The following is a 19,353-nucleotide window of genomic DNA, read 5'->3' as shown; positions in this document are numbered from 1 at the left end:
AAAAATAAAGACACTTTTAAGTGCAATAGTTGTGCTGCTTATAGGTTTATATACGAAGTTCGGCCCTATGTGATGATAGAACATTTACAGTACACTATAAAAATGCCTGGAAGATGTACTTGCCGGACTGAAGAGATAGTATACATAGCTTTGTGTTTAAGCTGTCCAAGTTATTATATAGGAATGAGCACTAGGAAGTTGGGCACCAGGATAAAGGAACATCTTTATGATATTAAAGCAAAGAATGAAAATAATGCCTTATATAAACATACTGTTAGGTGTAGTAATTGTAAGAAGTTTCTCTTTGCAGTGGTAGAACACATATCTTATGTTTTAAGGAAAGGATATTATAAAAATCAAGGTGGAGCAAATAGAAACTGAATGGCAAGTAAGATTAGAGGCAGACAAACCAACCACCAGGTTTAAATGACACCATAAATATTAAATATTTTCTGAAGGACTGTAGGTTGGCTAAAGGAGTTTAGATGCTAAAGAGTTAAATAGAGCAGCCATTAACATTGGATGTGTTTTTTAATTGTATTTTTATTGTGATAGGGTAAGATGATTTTATTTCAAGTATTTAAGCTCGTATATTTCATTTCTGAAGAAGTCTATTGCTATTGATGAAAGCGTGAAGTAAAGTTACATTAACGCTAAAGAGTTGTTTTAAGGCTCGTCTTCTGGCTTAACAGTGGTTTTAGGTATTTTTTTCATTGGGATCTAAGACCTGCTTGGATGCAACACGTACATCCCTTAGAGTTCTTGATCCCACTCCTCCCTTGCATAAGAAGGGGACTAGATTGGTGGATCCTACAGGTTACCAAAAACCCTGCTCTACCCTTACAACCACACCTTCCTTCCCTAGAGCTATTCACAGATGCTTCAGACACAGATTGGGGTGCAACTCGTAAAGCCTGGAGGGTCAGAGATGTTTGATCTCCCAAACAGGCACAGGAACATATCAATGTAAAGTAGATGAGGGCCCTACTTTTTGCTCTTCCAAGTCTTTAAAAGGCAACCTATTTCCGGGAGTGCTGAGGTGGTACACAGACAACACAGCTCTTTGGTACATCAACAAGTGGGGGGGGGGGGTGAAGTCTTACATTCTATGCAGACTAGCCCTACTCACCTGGGAATTAGCCTTACAAAACCAAATTACCCTTCAGGCAGTTTACCTCCCCTCGGGTCAGAATATAGTGGCAGACTGTCTAAGCAGGTCCATGACCCAGTCCGACGAATGGATGTTGCACAGGGATGTATTTCTGAACCTAATCCATCACTGGGGTATGCCTCAGGTAGATCTTTGCCTCCCCCATGAACAGACAACTTTCAAAGTTTTGTGCCAGGATCCCACATCACCTGGTCTGGAAGGTGGACATTCTTTCTCTTGGAAGCGGGTGTTTCTGTATGCATCTCCCCTTGCCTCTCCTACAAAAGGTCCTACTGAAGATTCAGCAGGATCAGCCAAAAATCTTGTTGGTGACTCCATTTTGGCCAAGGTAGCACTGGTTCCCCCTTTCTGCTTCACCTAACCAGGGGCAGTCATCACAAGTTACCCCACAGGATAGATCTACTCACACAGGACAAGGGGGCCCTAGTACATCTACAACTATCAATCCTGAACCTGACCGTGTGGGTGATAGGATTTTAATCCCTTATAGACACCTCTTTCCAGAAGACATGCTACAAGCTCTGCAGGAGGCCAGAAAACCCACTACTAGGAAATCCTATATTTCCAAATGGAAAAGGTTTCCATCTGGTGTCGTAAAAAGGACCTACAAGCACTGTCCGTTGATGTTCCAGTGGTCTTTTCCTGTCTTTGTTGATCGATGAGGGCTGGGTTGTCCTACTCTTTGGTGAAGCCTCACCTTTCAGCTGCTTCTCTGCCTGTCTCTCCACCATTAGCTTCCAGGTTAGAGGTTAAACTGTTTCTAAAAGGCGTCCTTCATGTCAGACCACCAGGGAAACCAATTCCTCCTCCTTGGGATCTCAGTTTTGTTTTAGAGAAGCTTACACTGGGACCATTTGAACCAGCAGGCTCTTCTTCCCTGCAGCATTGCACTTGGAAAACTGTTTTGCTAGTGACCATTACCTCTGCCAGAAGGGTTTCAGAGTTACAAGCCCTTATGTCTAATCCCCCCTTCACTGTCTTTCATAAAGATAGGGTTTCCCTGCGCACTAACCCTTCCTTTATGGCCAAGCTGGTTAATGAATTGTCCATTAATCAGTCTAGTAACCTACCTTCTTTTCCTTCCCCTCAATGTCCCAGTGAGGGAATCTTGCACATCTTGCATGTGCACAGACAACTCAGATAATATCTTGACAAAACCAAACTTGTATGCATGACTGAATGTCTGTTTGTCTCTTACCACGCAAGGGCTCTGGGTCAATCAGTTTCCAAGCAGACTATTTCCTACTGGATTTCTAAAGCTATTTCTTTTTGCCATCTGTCTAATGGTAAGAGTCTTACTTCTCCAGTGAATGCTCACTCTACGAGAGCAGTCTCTTCTTTGGGAGCATTCTTTAAAGGTTTGGACACTGGCTGTATGCTGGAGCAGCCACTTTGTCCTCTGTCCATACTTTCACTAAACATTACAAGGTTGCCACCATCTTCAAGTCCAGAGCTAGGTTTACCTCAGCAATTCTTCATGGATTTGTAGAAAAAAACATCTGCTTGTCATCCTCCCAACCTGTCCCAAGCTTGAGCTTTGGCATTCTCCCTTATGTGATGAATACTGCAGCATATCTATAGAAGGACTTAGAATAGTTGTGTAAAATCTTACCACAACCATAGATGTCCTTCTCATCTATATGCTGCAGTATTGCTCCCCCCCCCCATTGCCTTCCCCTTGATGCTTGCCTAGTTTTTTCCTGCTGATATGTTTCTCAGCTAGGATCTCAGGCTGGTGCTGGGCGGCATACAGTTCTGAGGTAGGTGCATGCTGACGTCCGCTTTATACCCGACGTACGCATGATGATGTGCGGCTTAGCACGTACTTCGCAGTAGCGTGTAGATTTTTGGATACTGGCCGGACGTATGAGTCAGCCGGAGGTGGACTCCCTTATGTGATGAATACTGCAGCATATAGAAGAGAAGGACATATGTGGTTATGGTAAGATTTTACACAACTATTCTTTCTAGCATTGCAGACCCTTCAAGTTATTCTTCCATCTGGGACATTTGCTATTCAGACGGACAGTATGTCAGTGGTCTGGTACATCAGCAAACAGGGAGGAGCCAGGTCTTAAACAGGGAGGAACCAGGTCTTAATCTGCTTTGTGGAGAAGCAACGAGAATGTGGCAATGGGCGATCTCTTTCAGTCACTTTCTACTAGCAACGCACATCCTGGCAAAAACCAACATGATTGCAGACAAACATAGCAGGTCTGTTTTGATGCCTCATTACTGGTCTCTCAGTGTCAAAGTATGCCAGTATTACTGGTGGTCTAACAATTATCAGTTAAGACGGAAAGAGGTGACATGAAAACTGTGACATGTGATCAGTCTGCAGGAAAGTCTCCAGGAATAGATGGTATTCCTGTGGAAGCTTGGAAGTGCAAGGAGAAAAGAAAGTGATAAAGATCTGGATGGTTTTGTTTAACAGTATTTTAAAAGGAAGGGTAACACCAATGTCCTGGAAGAAAGTTGTAGTATCTGTAATACCTAAATATGGTAAAGATCCCTCAGACCCAGACTTGGCTTCATATAGGCCCATTTCATTTTTAAACCATGATTCTAAAGTATTTGTCTAACAGTAATGTCTTTCGGCTTTTCCCGGTTAGGTGTCACTGCAGCGGTACTCCGGTCTGCTAATGATTGGCACTGGATTTTTACGGAGCCGAGTTGCCAGCCCGATGCCCAACCTTCAAAGAAGGTACACCCATTCACGCATGCACCTACCTGCATGCCTTTATACGTCACTCGACCACGGGGAGGACATGCAGACTCCACACAGAAGGCGCTCCAGCCAAGAACTGAACAGGAGAACCTCTAGTTGTCTATAATGGCTAAAAGTATGGCAAAGGTGTTGCAAAAATTGATAGATATGGTTCATTGTGATTTCTTTTTTTTGGGGGGGGGGGCGCAAACAGCTCTGAGGACTTCTCCAGTTTGTTTGCAAATGACCTGAAATTGGGTAAACTGATTACATGTGTTTACAGATAGGGCATGTTTGCAAAAGAACTTGACTAATTTGGCCATTTGGGCATAGGAGAATAATATGCTGATAAATGCATCAAAAGCTAGGCATATAAGATTTTGGAAACATAAACTGAAAGGTGAATATTTAATATAGCACACAGTGATTGAAGCTGTAGATTCATTTAAGGACCTGGGTATATAGGTAGATTCATCTGAGTTTTTCTAATCATATTTACCAGTTGATTAGTGCTAGTTCTAGAAGTATAGTTTGTATAAAAAGGTTTATAAAGTCTAGGAAATCAGAAATGATGAAGTCATTGTTAATTATATTAGACCCAAATTTCAGTATGGAATAACAATATGGAAACCTTAAAAGAAAACAAGCATGAGTTAACTGGAAAGAGTACAGTGGAAATGCACTAAGAGCATCCATGGATATGAAAATTTCCATTGTTATGAAAGACTGAAATAGCTGAACTTATACAGTGTCTCATGTCTATATTTAAGAGATCTTATTCAAGTATATAGGGCATTTCGAGAGAACTACCTCTGGGAATGTTTGGGGTTATCAAAAAGTAGGAGAGAATCATCAGACAACCTATGTAGAAAATTCTGTAGGAATGAGAAGTGTACGAATTGGTTCTGTGAGAGAGCAGCTGATGCATGGAACAGACTGCCAAATTACATTAAAGCAAGCACAAGTTTAGATATTTTTAGGAACAGCCTGGACGCTTATTATGGGAACAACTGATCTGATGTTGTCCTTTTCATTCTTTCTCACATTTGAGTCTAGGGTCCGATCCTCGGATCCGACTCTGCTACATATACAAGACTTCAGATTCAAATCTCAAACTGCTCCCTCTACCCATAATGCCCCATTCCATCCCCAACTCCTCACATCTCGTTTGCCACCATTGCGATTTCAGATCTCTAGCAGTGAGAGTTAATTTTTCTTTGTATTGTCTTGTTAAAATTCAATAGATTGTTACTATTACTACTAAAATATTAAAATTTCTGTTTCCTGTTCCGTCTTATTGTCTTTTAAGTAGTAGCTGGCATTAGGGTTTGTTTTCTGTTATATCACTGCCGTTATTTTTACCTCTCATGCCCTTTTTGGCACGTCTTAACTCTTTAACTTACTTTGATAGCTCTAAACTAATGTAAAAAAAAAGCCTTTTGTGTGTTCGAGTATACAGAGTTACAGTATTTTTTTTCTTTGTATAACTTCTTTAGTGTGACAGTTTGGGTTATTTAGAGCGTGTAGGTCATACATTGTTAAAATGTTCATCGTGTTTCACTGTTGCATTCATTACAATTGCCTGCTGACAGGCTACCCGCAGTCGACCTGAATTCCAAAGTCTAGGTGTGGCGTCGGTTGCTGTCGCCTCCTCCCTGACGTCAGTGCGCCAGGGGTATAAAAGATGCAGCCGTAGCCATTTTCTTCAGTCTTTCTTGCCACACGGTGCCCAAAGCAAAAGCAGTTCGCAAGTACCAGTCGGCCGACTCCTGAGATTTTCGTGTTCGAATTTCAGATCCGAAGTCTTCATTAAAAGCTAAGTACCCTGTTGGGGAAACTTTTTTCTTGCTCTAGACCGATGTCAGAAAAAGTTAATAATTGTATTTCTTGTGGGAAGCAAATACCTCATAAGGACTTCCATTCTTACTGTATTCTTTGCCTAGGCCCTGATCACGACGTTGCTAATTGTCGGTTTTGTGCTAGATTTAACCAACACACTATTAAGCGTCGGTACGATTTTGCATTTCACTATTTTGGCAGAAGATTTAATTACAATATGTCGTCAGATAGCCATCTGACCACCACAATTCAGAAGAAACGCAAAGAAAAAGAAAAGGACAGGCATCCGAGGTCCAAAACTGATGACGGGGCTTCTTCTAAGCCAGTCACCGGTTCTCAGTGAGGCACTTTCGCAGCCCCTGACGCCCGCTACTTTAGAGCCGCAGGCCGCTTCCGACTCTCACATGGAGCCGACTAGGCCGCTGGAAACTCAAGGTATTGGAACCTCAGAAACTATTTCCTCAGATGGGTCCGGAGTCACTGAGCAGGCATTGGCTTCTGAGATGTTTTCAGGCCTACACAGTTATATGTTAAAACGACTTCGGCTTCAAAGGCAAAGACTAAAGCACTTCTAAAGACAAAGAAACAAGTACAACAGCCCCATGGACAGGCCTCCACGCCTAAAAAACAGATGCTTAAAATGGCTGAAGACCTAATTTCTTTGATCAGGGGTTCCCATCCCCCTCCTGATAAGAGGCCTAGGCAAGAGACAGAATATGAATCTTCAGATCAGGTTTCCATTTCTTCTGATTCCTCTTCTGATCAGGAATACTCTCTTCCTCCCTATGAAGATTCTGATGCTGAAGAATCTATCCCTTCAGCCTCTCCTCCTGAGGATTATTCTTTTGGGGAAACTCTGCATACCATTAGGGAGCATTTCCACTGGGAGAGCCAAGATTATTCAGAATCTTAGAAGAGACTCTGAGACTTCCTTTTACTGCCTCAGCACAGGCCCCTTGCTATTCCACATGTGTTAGACATTGTAGATGATGTATTTTCAGAGTCCATTCTGACTCCTGACTCTTTACCTCCAGCTCCTGTTCAGCCAGATAGATACTACAGGGTTCCTGATTCACATAAATTTCTTTTTAAGAACCCTGCTGCTGACCCAGAAACTATCTCTCAGGGTCCCAAAGGGGTCAAGGCTTCCACTGCAAAAAACCCTACCCCCTCTGACAGGGATTCTAGGGCACTGGACAGATGGGGAAAAAAGATTTACACTTCTGCTACCTTGGCTATAAGGGCTTTAAATTGTCAGTTTCATATGCTTAAATATCAGCAATATATTATGTCACTGCTTAAACAGAAAATGTTGATAAATTCTGAATGTGCAGAAAACAAAGAAATGCAGGATTTATTGCATGCAGCTGAACAAGTGGGAAAGCATACTTTGCAATGTGGTTTTAATTTTCTGGAGGCCTCCTGCAGGGCCGCTGTTACGGGTTCTGTCATGCTTGGTTAAAGGAACAGAATCTGCCTGATCATGTTAAAGCAAAATTATTAGATGCTCCATTACAGCATGATACCTTGTTTGGTGTTAAAGCAGAAGAGGTGTTGAAGAAAATGGAGGACAAAGCTAAATCTATGCAAACAGTCAAGGATTTCTTACAGGTACAGCCACCAAGATTTAGCAGGCACTGGCCTGCAAAGAATTGGTCCTTTCCAGTGTCAGACAGGCCACAAAGAGGCAGATACAGACACCCTAGAGGCAGATCCCAACCCCAAGGCTCATACAGGTCTAAACAGTGGGGTACTTCTGCCTCCAAAAGCAGAGAAGACAAATCACAGCCATACAGGAAACAGTCCCAATGACTTCCCCCTGCCTGCGCCAAGCACTTATCTTCTGGCAGCACCTTTAGGGGGAAAACTAGCACTGTTTTCTCAAAATTGGCACGTAATAATCCAAGACAAATGGGTCTTGGATATAGTGTCGCAAGCCTACAGGTTTCACTTTCACACCCTGCCAAGGGCAAACGGTTTGCCAGACATGCCAAAAAATCAATGGGCAGAGGCACAAAAGCAAGTGTCATCCCTCGTGGACATGAGGGCCATTCAGCAAGTACCACAGCAAGAGCAGGGACAAGGATTTTACTCAAGACTGTTCTTGGTGCCCAGAAAGGACAAAGCCTGGAGACCAGTACTGGACCTATCTATTCTAAACACATATCTGGATATTCCAAGATTAAAAATGTTGACTCTGCAGCAGCTTCTGCCCATGCTGGGCAGGAAGGCTTGGCTTGTGACTTTAGCCCTAAAAGAGGCATACCTGCATGTCTCAACCAGACAGTCATGCAGAAGTTACCTCAGATTCATAGCTGGCTCAATGCACTACCAATACACTGGACTGCCCTTTGGCTTATCTACTGCGCCCAGGGTCTTCACAAAATGCCTGGCTCCAGTAATTGCATTTTGCAGACAAAGAGGCATACAAATATATCCTTACTTGGACGACTGCCTTATTCAAGCAGAGAACAAGGACATTCTACTACAGCATCTGGCATTTGTAAAAAGATTACTAACATGCCTAGGGTACACAGTAAACGAAAAGAAATCAAAACTAGTACCCTCTCAAGAGATAATATTCCTGGGTGCAAGCTTAAATACAACTGCCCAGATGGCTTATCTCACGCTAGACAAACAAAGGCAACTGACTACTTATTTCAAAATGTTGGCAACAAAGACCCAGTTATCTGCAAGAAAAATTCTGCAGGCTTTGGGCTTCATGGCATCCTGCATTCTGCTAATTCCATATGCAAGATTGCATATGAGGATACTTTAATGGTATCTAAAAAGTGTTTGGACTCAACATTGCCACGGCCTGGAAACAATAATTACCCTCATTCCCTGCCTGCAACAGGGGTTTCGATGGTGGCGAAGGCCTGTCACCACAACAAGGGGCAGCCATTCGCTTTACCCACAGCCAGGCAGATATTAACAACAGATGCATCAGATTATGCCTGGGGGGCCGACATGGCAGGAAGATGTATTCAGGGCACATGGTCCGCAAGCCAAATGCATCTACATATCGACCAAAAAGAGATGCTAGCTGTTCAGTATGCCCTGACAGCCTTCAAGGATCTACTTCATCCGGGACAACTACTGATAAAGACGGACAATACTACAGTCATGTGGTACATAAACAAGCAGGGAGGCACTCATTCCTACCCCCTATGCAGACTAGCCATGACTTTGTGGGACACAGCATTGACTTACCAAGTACATCTGCAGGCACAATTCCTGCCAGGAAAGAAATACTCTGGCAGACGAACTAAGCAGAAACCTCATGGATCCCCACGAGTGGAAATTAGATCCGCAAATCTTCAGCATAACAAGAAATTGGGGATGCCCGGACATAGATCTATTTGCCTCCCCTCACAACTGCCAACTGCAGAGATTCTACACAAGGACTTATCACAAGCAAGCATGGAAAGTGAATGCTCTCTCTTTCAGCTGGAAAAACTTAACAGTATATGCCATTCCTCCACTGCCTCTCTTCCCCAAGGTACTCCTAAAAGTCAGACAAGAGAAGCCAAAAAGATACTGATTGCTCCAGACTGGCCCCGCCAGCACTGGTACCCAATCCTAAGGAACTTGTCTCAATACCCAGCCTGGACATTACCTCAAATTCCTCACTTACTGTCCCAATACAACAATCATATCCTGCACAGCCAACTCAAGACCTTAAATCTGGCAGCATGGCGGATAATGTAGTCATTCAAAACACACCTCTCTCTAAAGCAGTGATGGGTGTTATTTTGGAGGCCAGGAGGCCTAGTACCAGAAAATCTTATGCTGAAAAATGGAAGAGATTCTGTACTTAGAACCAGGCACAAGGGATTGACATGACTGTACCAAATATTCCCCAGATTTTGCAATATTTAACTGAGATGCTGGACAAAGGCCTATCCTTTTCATCAATTAAGATTCATGCCTCTGCCATTTCAGCTCATTACAATACAGAGCCGCCTGTTTTTTCTCATCCTTTATTAAGGCAGTACCTCAGAGGAGCCAAAAACTTAAGCCCTCCAAGGAGATCACCAATACCTGCATGGGACCTCAATTATGTCTTGGATAAACTCACCCTGCCTCCGTTTGAGCCGCCGCTACAGCTGATATAAATTTTTTATCATGGAAAACAGCTCTGCTCCTAGCAATAACCTCTGCATGACAAGTCTCAGAGCTACAGGCACTCATGGCTGTGGAACCTTTTATCATTTTCCATCCAAATAGGGTTTCTCTGAGGACAAACCCGACATTTATGCCCAAGGTAGTGTGCAGTGTGGCCCTTAACCAAACAATTCATTTGCCTACCTTTTACCCAAACCCACAGAATAAGGGTGAGAGACCTCTGCATTCTTTGGACATACACAGACAGCTGCGCTTCTACTTGGACAGAACCAAAGCTTTCAGAAAGACTGAGCAATTACTAGTGGCATATGCTGCAGGATCACAAGGAAAGGCTATCTCAAAGCAGACTATTTCAAAGTGGATAAGCCACTGCATTCGTTTCTGCTATTCACAACATGGCAAATCAGTGCCTAAGGGCATTAGGCCACATTCAACCAAATCAGCAGCCTTCCTCAGAGGAGTACTAACCAAAGACATTTTAGAGGCTACAACCTGGAGTTCAGTGCACACTTTTACAAAGCACTATCACTTACCACTCTACTCTAAATCCAGGGCAGGCTTTGCCACTGCAGTTCTGCAGAGCCTCATAGCCACTCCTAATCCTATTTAGCTCCAGCCTCCCAACCTTAGCTTTAGGATTCAACCCAATTGTAATGACTGCCACAGTGAAACACGATGAACATAGCACAGTTGTGTACTTACCATAAATGTATATGTTCGAGTGTATTCACTGTTGCAGTCCAGGTTACCTACCCGCCATCCCCCTTATCTTTGCTGGAACTTATCTGTACTTTTCTATTCTATACAACCTATGTGGTATATTTGCTTCTAGATTAAGGAAAAATTTACCTTTGTGCATGCATGCTTTTTTGACATATTTTTAGCCTACCCTTATGGAGGCACCTGACAATTGGGGCAAGAAAAACCGAAGAAAATGGCGTTGGCTGCATCTTTTATACCCCTGGCGCACTGACGTCAGGGAGGAGGCGACAGCAACCGACGCCGGACCTAGACTTTGGAATTCAGGCCGACTGTGGGTAGCCTGCCAGCAGGATAACCCAATTGTAATGACTGCAACAGTGAATACACTCGAACATCTACATTTATGGTAAGTACACAACTGTACTTTTTGAAGTTTCTCTGTTCTTGTTACAGTTATGTCTGAGAAACCCACCTGTTTAAGAAATACACTTCTTGTGGGCATAAGATTCCCAATTCTGATGCCCACAAGAAGTGCATATACTGCCTGGGGCCGGAACATTTAAAATCCTCATGCGATGTCTGGGCCACGTTCAACCCCGGGGCCCTCTCAGACCAGTTTAAAATTAGTCCTCAAGGGCTTGCTTCCAACTTCTTCCGTTTCTGGGGTTCAAACTCCCCTCTAAAGCTCAAGGCTCTTGTAGAGTCAAAGAAATGAGCCCTCCCTAAGTCTCTGAGGGCTTCGTTGGAGCTGTCCGAAAAGCACAAGAAAACTTCAGATCTGACCTCTTCTGATCTGAAAAATGCCACTCCTCACTCGGATCCACATGCCTCTTTATACCGTAGCCAGCTCTCCATTACCATCTACATCCTACTCTGATCCCAGACCCTCGGATCAGACAGAAGCCGATCTCCAGAGTTTATTTTAAAGCCAGTTTCTCTGGCTCTGCTATCCCAACTGTTTCAAACCCCAAAGAAACATTCTAAGCCTACTTCCTCAGCTTCATCCAGATTTTCTGTGAGATTGACAGAGGCAGATATGGACAGGATGATGCTGAGATTTCTCAGGGCTCAGATTCAGATGGGGGTCCTGCCAACTCCATCCCTTTTCAGATCCGTGAGTACAGCTGCCCAGCCAATACTGTCTCATTCTCCCTTATAACCTGTGGTACAAGTCTCAGGATCCAATGTAGGCTCCAATATAGTTGGATCAGAGCGGGTCTCAGAATCTGGAAGTCGAGACGAGTCTGAGGGTCTGGGTTTATCTCCGACATTGTTGAACCATCCCTTCCCCTTGGTGCATTGGCTCTTGACAGCTTAGGTCTTATTCTCTCAGAGGACTCGTATCCATGGTTGGCCCTGACCTCTCATTCTTGGCTGCCTCAGCTCCAATGAGGGGAGGTGGGGAGGTATCCCCAGGTCAGTCAGCCTTCCAAGTAGCAGAAAGGGCCTTTTCTTTGCATAGAGATCTGTCATCGTATATCTCTGATCCTTCCCTTCGCCCCTCATTGGGTCCAAGCTCTGAGACCATCATTTCTGCTCCTCCAGGTCAGCCAACTCCAGGAAGCCTCTATATGCATGTAGCTTCTATATGCATTCCCCAGAGGGATTCCTCCTTCTTCCAACACCTCCCCCTAACACCCCATGGAGGAGGTACCACGGAAGAAAACATGCAAGAGGAGACACACACACACACCCCTATGGAGTCTGTCACAGAAGACACCGATTTTGATGAGGGAGAACGATCCCTCTGATTGCCACCTGATGATGTCTACTTTGGGGACATCCTGGAAATCTTCAAACAAGAAGGGTGGCTGGTCTTCCCAAGCTCCTTCTGAAGAATAGGTGTTTGTGGCAGCTTTCAGGGCTGGCCCGTTTACGTCTTGGTTGACCCCCCCCCCCAAAGGATTAACTTGTTGTTCTAGTTTCCCAACAGGCTTGGAAGGAACCGATCACTGTAGAGCTCATTCCCAAGCACCCGGATAAATCCTTAGTTCCTTCTTCAGACAAACCGCCCCCACTGGAGCAAGGGAGTCCCCGTTGATGCCGTAGTTGTGACGGCAGCCACTAAAAAGGAGCTAGCTGAGCAAAGCTCCTCTGTCCACGCACCAAACAGGGAATCCAGGGCGATGGACAGATATGGAAAGTGCATTTACTCCTCAGCCACATTCACACTGGGGTTGTTAAATTACCTGGCACATTTTATTCACGTAGAGAAATTTGATCAAGGAGCTTGCAAAATCCCACTGAGACCATGTCGGCGGGGATCTCAAGAAAGTTTCTCCTCAACTGGCTACTCTTTTCGTCTATTGCCAATTAATCAATGAGGCTGATCTCCCATACAGCAGAGGGTACCTCACGAGCAGCTGGTTCAGGCATAGCCATTACGAGACATGCCTGGATGAGGCTATGCATCTTTGCTGAACCCTTCATGGCATCTTTTGTTAATGCCTGCTTTGATGGATCCTCCTTGTTTGAAACATCAGTGAAAGACGTTCACCCGCAGCGAGCAGGAGGGAAAGACCCTAACGTTGGAATGAAGTTTGCTGCCCCTCCACGTCCATTCTGTAGGAACCAGCAAGGTGATAAGAAAATGTGTTTCCGGAAATCTCGGGAACCTTTTCAGGACTCGCATGGGGATACTTCCTCCAGAGGCAGAGAAGGAGGTTTCAATGGCAAATGTTGCCCCAGAGGCAGAGGGGTTCTGCAAAACCAGGACTTCAGAGACTCCTCCTTCGGATAGGCCTTATCATTGCTCCTGAAGCGTTATCCAACTCTCCATCTCAGGAAGCAGTCAGGGGTTGATTTTCCTTGCACCTTGATGCCTGGACAAATATTACAAAAAATGCATGGGTACCAAGTATCATATCCAGAAGTTACTACATACCATTTTCCCTTCCACCTCCTTTCCAAAGGAAGAAATTCCCTGACTTTTAACCCAGTCAGAGGGAATTTGCAGCTCAAGAAATTCAAAAGCTGCTACACAAGAGAGTTATCCAGGAGGTCCCACACGAACAGATAGGATTTGGAACTTGCGCTTCTTTTTAGTGCCAAAGAAAAGAGGGGACCTGAGACCAATTATGGATCTAAGCAGTTTGAATCTGTATGTAAAGAAGTCAAAGTTCTGAATGGTTATGATTCAGTCCATCCTGCCTCTCTTGCACAAGGATGCTTTGATGTACTCTGTAGAGCTCCAGGATGTGTACTATCACATCAGAATAGACAGGTGCTCCAGGAGACACCACTTTCAGCTGGGAGCCAGTCACTGCCATTTCAGAGCACTACCATTTGGACTAGCTACAGCCTCCACGGTGTTCACCAAATGCATGGCAGCTCACTTGAGACTCTTAGGATTCCAAGCGTTTCCCTACCACGACGATTGGCTCCTCACCTCCTCAACCAAGCATAAACTTCTACAAGCCAGGGATTACTTGCTTCAGATCTCCAACTGCCTAGGCATTACAATAAACCTTGCCAAATTGAAGCCGACTTCTGTATAGAATCTGTAATTTATAGGAACTTGGTTGGATACTATGACTCAAGTGATATGATTACCTCTTCATCGCATCACAACATTGAGAAATCCGGTGCGGGACCTACTGTCTCATCCATCCCCTCCTGCAAAACTAGTGTTACAAGCTCTTGGTCAGTGTCAGCTGCCATTCTTCTAGTCACTCTAGCGTGATTCTTTGTGTGTATCCTTCAGTGGACTCTGGTGGTTCAGTGGTCCGTTCTTTCCCAGCCTTTCTCATTTCCCATAAAACTCACTCCAATTTGCAGACGTCATATTCACTGGTGGATCCAGTCAGATGACCTGTTTCTGGGCAGACCGTTTCTCTTCCTTCGCCAGTAACCTCAGTGACCACGGATGCTTCCCAACTGGGATGGTGGGCATTCCATGGGGCAGATAGTCCAAGGCATGTAGTCCTCTTCAGAAACCAACTTGCATATCAGTGTCTTAGAGATGAGAGCAGTCCTCCTGACGTTGCAAGCCTTTCAGGATGTTCTGCCTTTAGGGACTGTTACAGTCCGTACAGACAACACGCCAGCAGTCTGGTACACCATCAAACAAGGAGGAACCCATTCCTACCCATTGTGCAGAGAGGCCTTAAGGGTTTGGGAATTGACTGTCTGTTCAAACCACTTTCTTCTCGCAATGCACATACTGGGGAAAACCAGTGCACTGGCAGACAGACTCAGCAGGTCCATCCTGATTCCTTGAGTGGTCCCTCAATCAAACCATAGCAAATGTGATCTTCAAATGCTGGGGCCAGCCTTGCTGCGACCTGTTTGCCTCTTCCCTCAACAACAAGTGCAGCAAGTACTTTTCTCTGATCCCCCCTTCGGGGGAGTCACCGAGGGATGCTCTGATTCACGATTGGCTCCCTGGTCTCCTCTGTGTGCATCTTCCTCTGATCCCGAAGTTTTTACAGAAAGCAAGCAGGCTGAAGAGCTAAGTCATCTTCATTGCCCCCTTCTGGCCTTGACAGGTATGGTTCCCCTTCCTTTGGTCTCACTTGAGATATCTTCCATGTATACTGGAGCCCACTCATGATCTCTTATCTCATCCATCAGAAAGTCAGCATCCCAATCGCCATGCCCTGAAGCTTGAACGCATGGTTTCTCCACTTCCAGTGATAGTAAGATGGTCCATGCTTGCTTCCCCTGTTCATGACATTATTTTGGCCTCTCAGAAGACCTCCACCAAGAAAGTGTACTGAAGTAAATGAAAAAGATTGTCTGTCTGGGCATCCAGTCAGAATATTGACCCGTTTTCAGCACCTACTTTTCTTCATTTTCTCACTACCCTCTTTAAGGAAGGGACTAGTTTTGGTAAGGTAAAATTTCAGTTGGTAGCCATATCCAACTTCCACTCTGGAAATCAATCACTATCCCTGGCATCTTCTAGATTATGCAAAGCTTTCCTAAAGGGAATCTTTTACTTTAGACCTCCAATTAAGGATCCCCTCACCTCTTTGGGATTTGATGGTGGTCCTTCAAGGTTTCAAAGTTTAGCTCAGAAACCCTTTGAACTGGCAGACAAATGAGAGATGAAATTTCTTTCTTAAGAAAACAATATTTTTAGTAGCTGTCACTTCAGAAAAAAGAATTTCTGAGCTCCAGGCCTTATTGGCTAGGCCTCCGTACAATATTTTCCATGAGGACTAGGGTGTCTTTACGAGCCAACCCTTCCTTTTTGTCTAAAGTGGCCAAGGAGACTAACATTAACCAGTCCATACAATTGCCAGTTTTCTTCACCAACTTTACGAATAAAGTCGAATATATGCTGCACCTGCTTGATGTTCATAGACAGTTATATTTTTATCTTCACAGAACAAAACAGTACAGGAAGTCTGATCAGCTTTTTGTGTCTTTTTTTCCCTACTCAGGTCAAGCAGTTTTCAAAATTACCCAAGCCAAATGGATCACCAATTGTATTTCACTGATTTATTCTCAAAAATGTCTTAAGTTGCCTTGTCCTCCTAGAACTCACTCCACTACATCTGTGGTTACTTCATCTGCTTTTTCTTCAAGAACTTCCATTGATGACATCTGCACTGCAGCTCCTTGGTCAAAGACTCGTACCTTTATTATCATTACAAATTAGACATGGTCTGCAGAAGCAGAGCTTCTTTTGGTTTGACAGTGCTCCTGCATGTCCTTCCTTGACAGCCTTCTGAGAGTTACATAGCTGGGGACTCTGACCCATTCGTGAGGAAGAACAGAAAAGGGCATCAGATTTAGAAGTTAATGTACTTACCATAACTTAGCATCTGTGTTGTCCATTTTCATTCTTCCTCACCTTCCCTCCCAACCATCCCCAGGCCCTGTCACTCCTTGAAGGATCTTTGGATGTTATTGGAACCTTCATGTTCCTGGTTTGAGCCTTGCCTTTTCTTGTGTCTGTTCTCTCTCTGTAACACAGTGGGCAGTAAGGGAGCAAACTCGATTTGAGGAGTTTGGAATCGACTAGGTTATTATGTGTAGAGGGAGGATCTTGAGATTTGAATCCTAAGTCTTGTATATGTGGCTGAGTCAGATCCGAGGATCAGATCCTAGACCCCTTCGTGAGGAAGAATGAAAATAGACAAAACAGATGCCAAGTTATGGTAAGTAAAAAACTTCTAATTTTGGTATATTGGCAGGCTAAAATGGTATTAATGCACGTACTTGAAATATTTGTATAAATGTATGTATGTAGGATTTCTAAAAAGAAACTTAGGAGATTAAGGAACCTTGTGTAATTTGGCAGATTTCTTGGGGGCTTGAGAACAGCTATTTGGATAACTGCTGGTAACATTCAAGGCATCATCCACAGCTGCCAAAACTGGAAGGAGTGCCACTGGTTGAAGAGAATCAACCTTCAATAATATCTCTCTTGGACCTCAGAAATTTCTTTCTGTTCCCACTTAAATAACTCCCTTCTTCTGGCAATGGTGTCTATAAAGGACAATTATTCTGCTTGATAATTTAAAGAAATATTTTGTTTACTCTGATTCCCAGTTATCTGGAGTAAAAAACTGTGAGGCATAATCCAAGCTCACTCTTCCTTTACACCAGTATCTGAAGAGGAAGGGGATCTTCTTTTTGACTGTGGAGAAGGTCCCTGACTGTAGAGACTGAAAGGCTTTAAATAAACCGTTCACAAAAGAAAAAAAACGTTCTTAAACTTCCTTTGAAGCAGCAGTTGAAAGAGCGGATGTTTGCTTAAGTTACCGCTCATTCCTCCTTTCAGTTTTCTAGTCACTGTAGACTTAAAATATGCCTATAATCACATTCCATTTCACACTTTTTAAGATTTTTGTGTGTCTGGTTAACATTTTCACTTTTCTGCTTTACCTTTTTGATTAATAGCTCCAACAGTGTCTAACTCCAGTAGCAGCGTACTACAAGTTACAGGGCACACACATTTTTCCTTGTTTAGACTGCTTTATTTTTGCAGCTTCGATTTAGGGTGTCAAGACTAGTTTTGTCAAGAATCTTTTATACATTGGTTTTCAACTAAATGTAGAAAAAAAAATCCCTCATTCGGTCTCATACGATAGTGTTTCTAAGCTGTCTTGTAAATACATCCCTCATGAGGGCCTTCCTTCCCCCAGGCAAAGTGGACCTTTACAATGAACAATTCCTGATATTTTCCAGCCAGGATTAGGATTTGTGATCTTTACAACTCTCGTGATTCTTGTAATCAGATTACATAAAAGAAGAATTCAGTGGTTCCTTAAATCTCTTTGGACTGAACACCAGCACAATTCCCTTTCACATGTTGGTGCTGAGTTTTGTCATGAGGGAAATTCACTGATGGGTAAGTTGGTTCTCTCAATTTGGGTCTCCCTTTGTCTCCCCCCCCCCCCTCTTGCAGCCCCTGGTCAGTTTGTAACCATCAAATTTTGCTTATTTTGCTTGGGGAGCTGTTTCCAAAGGGGTGAAAGTACAAGATCTGTGGAACTGTCATGACAAAAAGAATGCATAAACATCAAAGAAGTGATAGCATTATTAAATGATCTCAAGTCACTGAACCATCTCTTGATTTCAGGACTTCTGTTAGTTATCACAGACAATGCCATAATCATGTGGTACATAAACAGGGGGACCAAATCTTTTCCTCTTTGGTTATTGGCAGTGGTAGCCTGGAAACTAGCTCTAACACAGGTTACTTTCATTCTGCCGGAGCAGGTAAGCTGAACGGGACCATGACAGACTTCCACAAATGGAAAGTTACATCCCATGGTTTTCCAGGAAGTTACCCACCTGTAGGTAATGCCAAGTAGATTTAATTGCTCCATTCACAAAAGACCATTAAAAAGTTCTGCTTCAGGCATCATTGCGTAATGGCCTTGAAGACAATTGCATCTTCCTTCCTATTAATGTTAGTGCTCCTGTGTAGTTCTCCACTCTTTCTTTTTTTCCAACTTATATTTTATTGCATTTTCAGATTTAAATGTTAACAACAATGACAAAAAAGTTCTCCACTCTTTCCTCTTGGGTCTTTGTAAAGATCCAAAATGACTTTCCAAAATAGTATGGGAAACTCTCAGTACAGGCAATAGCGGTTCTGCCTTCTTTTGAAAATGGCCAAGGGAGTTGCCACAAGCTTCCTCACAGGATGGACCTAGCCAGGCAAGACATGGGTTCTCTGAGCCCACCCCAACCTTCATTCTTCATCTCACAGCCTGGAAAATAGAATGTTAATACCTTTTAGACACTTTTTTTCTCTGAGGATGGGCAACAGGTATTAAAGGAGGCTAAGAAACTGACTACTAAAAAATCACATATGGCTACATGGAAGGGATTTTTTTTGGTTGTTACCAAAGAATGAACAGAGTTCCTTTTCAAAGATCATCTTTATGCATTCAGGAACTTTATAGAAAAATAAAAGGTAATTTCTCACACATGTATGAACAGTTTTTAAAGATTGCTTCCAATCATGGAAGACTAAATTTTGTGAACCGTGTTTACAGAATTAACATTTGTGGGAGGGAAAGGGGTGGTTCCATCATTCCAGGTTCCCTCTCTAATTATGTTGGATTAGCATAGGTAAGTAATTAAAAATAGCTGTGTAATTGCCAAAGTGTTAATTTAAACACAAAAAGGGAAATTTGCCAAGTTTAAAAATGACCCACATGGCCTAGTGCTTGCCTATGAGCTTATGCTGTCAGAAGGGTGCGGATCCTTACTTTGCTCCCTAGGATGGGATGTACTGTTTATAGTCATGAGTTCAGAAGGTGGTTCCACATCTTGTTGTTCACTTCCTTTTCTGAGAGACAGAGAAGAAGAGGAAGTGAGCCCCCTAAACAGATAGCTTTGG

General features: G+C 43.5%; 1 protein-coding gene across 1 annotated transcript in view; it reads left to right on the top strand.

Moving 5' to 3' along the window:
- The window catches only part of UBAP2L (ubiquitin associated protein 2 like), a gene marked incomplete in the record, with an annotated part of 3,970,948 nt that overhangs the window by 3,655,348 nt on the left and 296,247 nt on the right, over positions 1 to 19,353 (top strand).

The sequence above is a fragment of the Protopterus annectens genome, chromosome 8.part0 (assembly GCF_019279795.1).
Source record: "Protopterus annectens isolate FY-2018-M chromosome 8.part0, PAN1.0, whole genome shotgun sequence".
NCBI classification, from domain to species: domain Eukaryota; kingdom Metazoa; phylum Chordata; order Ceratodontiformes; family Protopteridae; genus Protopterus; species Protopterus annectens.
Note: the sequence above shows the minus strand (reverse complement) of the source record. Positions and strands in the feature narration are given on the sequence as shown.